The following is a 9,848-nucleotide window of genomic DNA, read 5'->3' on the forward strand; positions in this document are numbered from 1 at the left end:
GTGTCAAACATACACGAGCACTTGTCCTGCCATGGCGTCACCATACACGTGCACTTGTCCAGCACGGTGTCACCATACACGTGCACTTGTCCTGCACCGGTGTCACCATACACGTGCACTTGTCCTGCACGGCGTCACCATACACTTGTCCTGCACGGTGTCACCATACACGTGCACTTGTCCAGCACGGTGTCACCATACACGTGCACTTGTCCTGCACGGTGTCACCATACACGTGCACTTGTCCAGCACGGGTGTCACCATACACGTGCACTTGTCCTAGGCACGGTGTCACCATACACGTGCACTTGTCCTGCACGGTGTCACCATACACGTGCACTTGTCCTGCACGGTGTCATTATACACGTGCACTTGTCCTGCACGGTGTCACCATACACGTGCACTTGTCCTGCACGGTGTCACCATACACGTGCACTTGTCCTGCACGGTGTCACCATACACGTGCACTTGTCCCTGCACGGTGTCACCATACACTTGTCCTGCACGTGTGTCACCATACACTTTGTCCAGCACGGTGTCACCATACACGTGCACTTGTCCAACACGGTGTCACCATACACGTGCACTTGTCCTGCATGGTATCACCATACACGTGCACTTGGTCCTGCACGGTGTCACCATACACGTGCACTTGTCCTGCACGGTGTCACCATACCTTGTCCTGCACGGTGTCACCAACACTTTTCCAGCACGGTGTCACCATACACGTGCACTTGTCCAGCACGGTGTCACCATACACGTGCACTTGTCCCAGCACGGTGTCACCATACACGTGCATTGTCCCTGCACGGTGTCACCATAACACGTGCACTTGTCCAGCACGGTGTCACCATACACGTGCACTTTGTCCTGCACGGTGTCACCATACACGTGCACTTGTCCTGCATGGTCCTGCACGGTGTCACCATACACTTGTCCTGCACGGTGTCACCATACACTTGTCCTGCACGGTGTCACCATACACGATGCACTTGTCCTGCATGGCGTCACCATACACGTGCACTTGTCCAGCACGGTGTCACCATACACGTGCACTTGTCCTGCACGGTGTCACCATACACGTGCACTTGTCCTGCACGGCGTCACCATACACTTGTCCTGCACGGTGTCACCATACACGTGCACTTGTCCAGCACGGTGTCACCATACACGTGCACTTGTCCCTGCACGGTGTCACCATACACTTGTCCTGCACGGTGTCACCATTACACGTGCACTTGTCCAGCACGGTGTCACCATACACGTGCACTTGTCCCTGCACTGGTGTCACCATACACGTGCACTTGTCCTGCACGGTGTCACCATACACGTGCACTTGTCCTGCACGGTGTCACCATACACTTGTCCTGCACGGTGTCACCATACACTTGTCCTGCACGGTGTCACCATACACGTGCACTTGTCCATGCACGGTGTCACCATACACTTGTCCAGCACGGTGTCACCATACACGTGCACTTGTCCTGCACGGTGTCACCATACACGTGCACTTGTCCAGCACGGTGTCACCATACACGTGCACTTGTCCAGCACGGTGTCACCATACACGTGCACTTGTCCTGCACGGTGTCACCATACACGTGCACTTGTCCTGCACGGTGTCACCATACACTTGTCCTGCACGGTGTCACCATACACGTGCACTTGTCCTGCACGGTGTCACCATAAACGTGCACTTGTCCAGCATGGTGTCACCATACACTTGTCCTGCACGGTGTCACCATACACGTGCACTTGTCCTGCACGGTGTCACCATACACGTGCACTTGTCCTGCATCGGTGTCACCATACACGTGCACTTGTCCTGCACGGTGTCACCATACACGTGCACTTGTCCAGCACGGTGTCACCAACACTTGTCCTGCACGGTGTCACCATACACGTGCACTTGTCCTGCACGGTGTCACCATACACTTGTCCTGCACGGTGTCACCATACACGTGCACTTGTCCAGCACGGTGTCACCATACACGTGCACTTGTCCTGCACGGTGTCACCATACACTTGTCCTGCACGGTGTCACCATACACTTGTCCTGCACGGTGTCACCATACACGATCACTTGTCCTGCACGGTGTCACCATACACGTGCACTTGTCCTGCACGGGTGTCATTCATACACGTGCACTTGTCCTGCACGGTGTCACCCATACACGTGCACTTGTCCTGCACGGTGTCACATACACGTGCACTTGTCCTGCACGGTGTCACCCATACACGTGCCACTTGTCCTGCACGGTGTCACCATACACTTGTCCTGCACGGTGTCACCCATACACTTGTCCAGCACGGTGTCACCATACACTGTGCACTTGTCCAGCACGGTGTCACCATACACGTGCACTTGTCCTGCATGGTATCACCATACACGTGCACTTGTCCTGCACGGTGTCCACCATACACGTGCACTTGTCCTGCACGGTGTCACCATACACTTGTCCTGCACGGTGTCACCATACACTTGTCCAGCACGGTGTCACCATACACGTGCACTTGTCCAGCACGGTGTCACCATACACGTGCACTTGTCCAGCACGGTGTCACCATACACGTGCACTTGTCCTGCACGGTGTCACCATACACGTGCACTTGTCCAGCACGGTGTCACCATACACGTGCACTTGTCCTGCACGGTGTCACCATACACGTGCACTTGTCCTGCACGGTGTCACCATACACTTGTCCTGCACGGTGTCACCATACACTTGTCCTGCACGGTGTCAACATACACGAGCACTTGTCCTGCATGGCGTCACCATACACGTGCACTTGTCCAGCACGGTGTCACCATACACGTGCACTTGTCCTGCACGGTGTCACCATACACGTGCACTTGTCCTGCACGGCGTCACCATACACTTGTCCTGCACGGTGTCACCATACACGTGCACTTGTCCATGCACGGTGTCACCATACACGTGCACTTGTCCTGCACGGTGTCACCATACACTTGTCCTGCACGGTGTCACCATACACGTGCACTTGTCCAGCACGGTGTCACCATACACGTGCACTTGTCCTGCACGGTGTCACCATACACGTGCACTTGTCCTGCACGGTGTCACCATACACGTGCACTTGTCCTGCACGGTGTCACCATACACTTGTCCTGCACGGTGTCACCATACACTTGTCCTGCACGGTGTCACCATACACGTGCACTTGTCCAGCACGGTGTCACCATACACTTGTCCAGCACGGTGTCACCATACACGTGCACTTGTCCTGCACGGTGTCACCATACACGTGCACTTGTCCAGCACGGTGTCACCATACACGTGCACTTGTCCAGCACGGTGTCACCATACACGTGCACTTGTCCTGCACGGTGTCACCATACACGTGCACTTGTCCTGCACGGTGTCACCATACACTTGTCCTGCACGGTGTCACCATACACGTGCACTTGTCCTGCACGGTGTCACCATAAACGTGCACTTGTCCAGCATGGTGTCACCATACACTTGTCCTGCACGGTGTCACCATACACGTGCACTTGTCCTGCACGGTGTCACCATACACGTGCACTTGTCCTGCACGGTGTCACCATACACGTGCACTTGTCCTGCACGGTGTCACCATACACGTGCACTTGTCCAGCACGGTGTCACCATACACTTGTCCTGCACGGTGTCACCATACACGTGCACTTGTCCTGCACGGTGTCACCATACACTTGTCCTGCACGGTGTCACCATACACGTGCACTTGTCCAGCACGGTGTCACCATACACGTGCACTTGTCCTGCACGGTGTCCATACACTTGTCCTGCACGGTGTCACCATACACTTGTCCTGCACGGTGTCACCATACACGAGCACTTGTCCTGCATGGCGTCACCATACACGTGCACTTGTCCAGCACGGTGTCACCATACACGTGCACTTGTCCTGCACGGTGTCACCATACACGTGCACTTGTCCTGCACGGCGTCACCATACACGTGCACTTGTCCAGCACGGCGTCACCATACACGTGCACTTTTCCTGCTCGGTGTCACCATACACGTGCACTTGTCCTGCACGGCGTCACCATACACTTGTCCTGCATGGTGTCACCATACACGTGCACTTGTCCAGCACGGTGTCACCATACACGTGCACTTGTCCTGCACGGTGTCCACCATACACTTGTCCTGCACGGTGTCACCATACACGTGCACTTGTCCAGCACGGTGTCACCATACACGTGCCCTTGTCCTGCACGGTGTCACCATACACGTGCACTTGTCCTGCACGGTGTCACCATACACGTGCACTTGTCCTGCACGGTGTCACCATACACTTGTCCTGCACGGTGTCACCATACACTTGTCCTGCACGGTGTCACCATACACGTGCACTTGTCCAGCACGGTGTCACCATACACGTGCACTTGTCCTGCATGGTGTCACCATACAATTGTCCAGCACGGTGTCACCATACACGTGCACTTGTCCTGCACGGTGTCACCATACACGTGCACTTGTCCTGCACGGTGTCACCATACACGTGCACTTGTCCAGCATGGTGTCACCATACACGTGCACTTGTCCAGCACGGTGTCACCATACACGTGCACTTGTCCTGCACGGTGTCACCATACACGTGCACTTGTCCTGCACGGTGTCACCATACGCTTGTCCTGCACGGTGTCACCATACACGTGCACTTGTCCTGCACGGTGTCACCATAAACGTGCACTTGTCCAGCATGGTGTCACCATACACTTGTCCTGCACGGTGTCACCATACACGTGCACTTGTCCTGCACGGTGTCACCATACACGTGCACTTGTCCTGCACGGTGTCACCATACACGTGCACTTGTCCTGCACGGTGTCACCATACACGTGCACTTATCCAGCACGGTGTCACCATACACTTGTCCTGCACGGTGTCACCATACACGTGCACTTGTCCTGCACGGTGTCACCATACACTTGTCCTGCACGGTGTCACCATACACAGTGCACTTGTCCAGCACGGTGTCACCATACACGTGCACTTGTCCTGCACGGTGTCACCATACACTTGTCCTGCACGGTGTCACCATACACCTGTCCTGCACGGTGTCACCATACACGAGCACTTGTCCTGCATGGCGTCACCATACACGTGCACTTGTCCAGCACGGTGTCACCATACACGTGCACTTGTCCTGCACGGTGTCACCATGCACGTGCACTTGTCCTGCACGGCGTCAACATACACGTGCACTTGTCCAGCACGGCGTCACCATACACGTGCACTTGTCCTGCTCGGTGTCACCATACACGTGCACTTGTCCTGCACGGCGTCACCATACACTTGTCCTGCACGGTGTCACCATACACGTGCACTTGTCCAGCACGGTGTCACCATACACGTGCACTTGTCCTGCACGGTGTCACCATACACTTGTCCTGCACGGTGTCACCATAAACTTGTCCTGCACGGTGTCACCATACACGTGCACTTGTCCAGCACGGTGTCACCATACACGTGCACTTGTCCAGCACGGTGTCACCATACACGTGCCCTTGTCCTGCACGGTGTCACCATACACGTGCACTTGTCCTGCACGGTGTCACCATACACGTGCACTTGTCCTGCACGGTGTCACCATACACTTGTCCTGCACGGTGTCACCATACACTTGTCCTGCACGGTGTCACCATACACTAGTCCTGCATGGTGTCACCATACACTTGTCCTGCACGGTGTCACTATACACGTGCACTTGTCCAGCACGGTGTCACCATACACGTGCACTTGTCCTGCACGGTGTCACCATACACTTGTCCAGCACGGTGTCACCATACACGTGCACTTGTCCTGCACGGTGTCACCATACACGTGCACTTGTCCTGCACGGTGTCACCATAACACGTGCACTTGTCCAGCACGGTGTCACCATACACGTGCACTTGTCCAGCACGGTGTCACCATACACGTGCACTTGTCCTGCACGGTGTCACCATACACGTGCACTTGTCCTGCACGGTGTCACCATACACTTGTCCTGCACGGTGTCACCATACACGTGCACTTGTCCTGCACGGTGTCACCATAAACGTGCACTTGTCCAGCATGGTGTCACCATACACTTGTCCTGCACGGTGTCACCATACACGTGCACGTGTCCTGCACGGTGTCACCATACACGTGCACTTGTCCTGCACGGTGTCACCATACACGTGCACTTGTCCTGCACGGTGTCACCATACACGTGCACTTGTCCTGCACGGTGTCACCATACACGTGCACTTGTCCAGCACGGTGTCACCATACACTTGTCCTGCACGGTGTCACCATACACGTGCACTTGTCCTGCACGGTGTCACCATACACTTGTCCTGCACGGTGTCACCATACACGTGCACTTGTCCAGCACGGTGTCACCATACACGTGCACTTGTCCTGCACGGTGTCACCATACACGTGCACTTGTCATGCACGGTGTCACCATACACGAGCACTTGTCCTGCACGGTGTCACCATACACTTGTCCTGCACGGTGTCACCATACACTTGTCCTGCACGGTGTCACCATACACGTGCACTTGTCCAGCACGGTGTCACCATACACGTGCACTTGTCCTGCACGGTGTCACCATACACTTGTCCAGCACGGTGTCACCATACACGTGCACTTGTCCTGCACGGTGTCACCATATACGTGCACTTGTCCTGCACGGTGTCAGCATACACGTGCACTTGTCCAGCACGGTGTCACCATACACGTGCACTTGTCCTGCATGGTGTCACCATACACGTGCACTTGTCCATGCACGGTGTCACCATACACGTGCACTTGTCCAGCACGGTGTCACCATACACGTGCACTTGTCCATGCACGGTGTCACCATACACGTGCACTTGTCCTGCACGGTGTCACCATACACTTGTCCAGCACGGTGTCACCATACACGTAGCACTTGTCCTGCACGGTGTCACCATACACGTGCACTTGTCCTGCACGGTGTCACCATACACGTGCACTTGTCCAGCACGGTGTCACCATACACGTGCACTTGTCCAGCACGGTGTCACCATACACGTGCACTTGTCCTGCACGGTGTCACCATACACGTGCACTTGTCCTGCACGGTGTCACCATACAACTTGTTCCTGCACGGTGTCACCATACACGTGCACTTGTCCTGCACGGTGTCACCATAAACGTGCACTTGTCCAGCATGGTGTCACCATACACTTGTCCTGCACGGTGTCACCATACACGTGCACTTGTCCTGCACGGTGTCACCATACACGTGCACTTGTCCTGCACGGTGTCACCATACACGTGCACTTGTCCTGCACGGTGTCACCATACACGTGCACTTGTCCTGCACGGTGTCCACCATACACGTGCACTTGTCCTGCACGGTGTCACCATACACGTGCACTTGTCCAGCACGGTGTCACCATACACTTGTCCTGCACGGTGTCACCATACACGTGCACTTGTCCTGCACGGTGTCACCATACACTTGTCCTGCACGGTGTCACCATACACGTGCACTTGTCCAGCACGGTGTCACCATACACGTGCACTTGTCCTGCACGGTGTCACCATACACGTGCACTTGTCCTGCACGGTGTCACCATACACGTGCACTTGTCCTGCACGGTGTCACCATACACTTGTCCTGCACGGTGTCACCATACACTTGTCCTGCACGGTGTCACCATACACGTGCACTTGTCCAGCACGGTGTCACCATACACGTGCACTTGTCCTGCACGGTGTCACCATACACTTGTCCTAGCACGGTGTCACCATACACGTGCACTTGTCCTGCACGGTGTCACCATACACGTGCACTTGTCCTGCACGGTGTCACCATACACGTGCACTTGTCCAGCATGGTGTCACCATACACGTGCACTTGTCCAGCACGGTGTCACCATACACGTGCACTTGTCCTGCACGGTGTCACCATACACGTGCACTTGTCCTGCACGGTGTCATCATAAACGTGCACTTGTCCAGCATGGTGTCACCATAACACTTGTCCTGCACGGTGTCACCATACACGTGCACTTGTCCTGCACGGTGTCACCATAACGTGCACTTGTCCAGCACGGTGTCACCATACACTTGTCCTGCACGGTGTCACCATACACGTGCACTTGTCCTGCACGGTGTCACCATAAACGTGCACTTGTCCAGCAGGTGTCACCATACACGCTTGTCCTGCACGGTGTCACCATACACGTGCACTTGTCCTGCACGGTGTCACCATACACGTGCACTTGTCCTGCACGGTGTCACCATACACGTAGACTTGTCCTAGCATGGTGTCACCATACACGTGCACTTGTCCTGCACGGTGTCACCATACACGTGCACTTGTCCTGCACGGTGTCACCATACACGTGCACTTGTCCCTGCACGGTGTCACCATACACGTGCAACTTGTCCTGCACGGTGTCACCATACACGTGCACTTGTCCTGCACGGTGTCACCATACACGTGCACTTGTCCAGCACGGGTGTCACCATACACTTGTCCTGCACGGTGTCACCATACACTGCACTTGTCCTGCACGGTGTCACCATACACTTGTCCTGCATGGTGTCACCATACACGTGCACTTGTCCTGCACGGTTTCACCATACACGTGCACTTGTCCAGCACGGTGTCACCATACACGTGCACTTGTCCTGCACGGTGTCACCATACACTTATCCTGCACGGTGTCACCATACACTTGTCCTGCACGGTGTCACCATACACGTCCACTTGTCCAGCACGGTGTCACCATACACGTGCACTTGTCCTGCACGGTGTCACCATACACGTGCACTTGTCCTGCACGGTGTCAACATACACGTGCACTTGTCCTGCACGGTGTCACCATACACGTGCACTTGTCCTGCACGGTGTCACCATACACGTGCACTTGTCCTGCACGGTGTCACCATACACGTGCACTTGTCCAGCACGGTGTCACCATACACGTGCACTTGTCCTGCACGGTGTCACCATACACGTGCACTTGTCCTGCACGTGTCACCATACACTTGTCCTGCACGGTGTCACCATACACGTGCACTTGTCCTGCACGGTGTCACCATACACGTGCACTTGTCCTGCACGGTGTCACCATACACTTGTCCTGCACGGTGTCACCATACACTTGTCCTGCACGGTTTCACCATACACTTGTCCTGCACGGTGTCACCATACACTTGTCCTGCACGGTGTCACCATACACGTGCACTTGTCCTGCACGGTGTTACCATACACGTGCACTTGTCCGGCATGGTGTCACCATACACTTGTTCTGCACGGTGTCACCTTACACGTGCACTTGTCCAGCACGGTGTCACCATACACGTGCACTTGTCCAGGACGGTGTCACCATACACGTGCACTTGTCCTGCACGGTGTCACCATACACGTGCACTTGTCCTGCACGGTGTCACCATACACTTATCCTGCACGGTGTCACAATACACTTGTCCTGCACGGTGTCACCATACACGTGCACTTGTCCTGCACGGTGTCACCATACACGTGCACTTGTCCTGCACGGTGTCACCATACACTTGTCCTGCACGGTGTCACCATACACGTGCACTTGTCCTGCACGGCGTCACCATACACTTGTCCAGCACAGTGTCACCATACACGTGCACTTGTCCTGCACGGTGTCACCATACACGTGCACTTGTCCTGCACGGTGTCACAATACACTTGTCCTGCACGGTGTCACCATACACGTGCACTTGTCCTGCACGGTGTCACCATACACTGCACTTGTCCAGCACGGTGTCACCATACACGTGCACTTGTGCAGCACGGTGTCACCATACACTTGTCCTGCACGGTGTCACCATACACGTGCACTTTTTCC

This window comes from Procambarus clarkii, chromosome 3 (assembly GCF_040958095.1).
Source record: "Procambarus clarkii isolate CNS0578487 chromosome 3, FALCON_Pclarkii_2.0, whole genome shotgun sequence".
Classification (NCBI taxonomy): domain Eukaryota; kingdom Metazoa; phylum Arthropoda; class Malacostraca; order Decapoda; family Cambaridae; genus Procambarus; species Procambarus clarkii.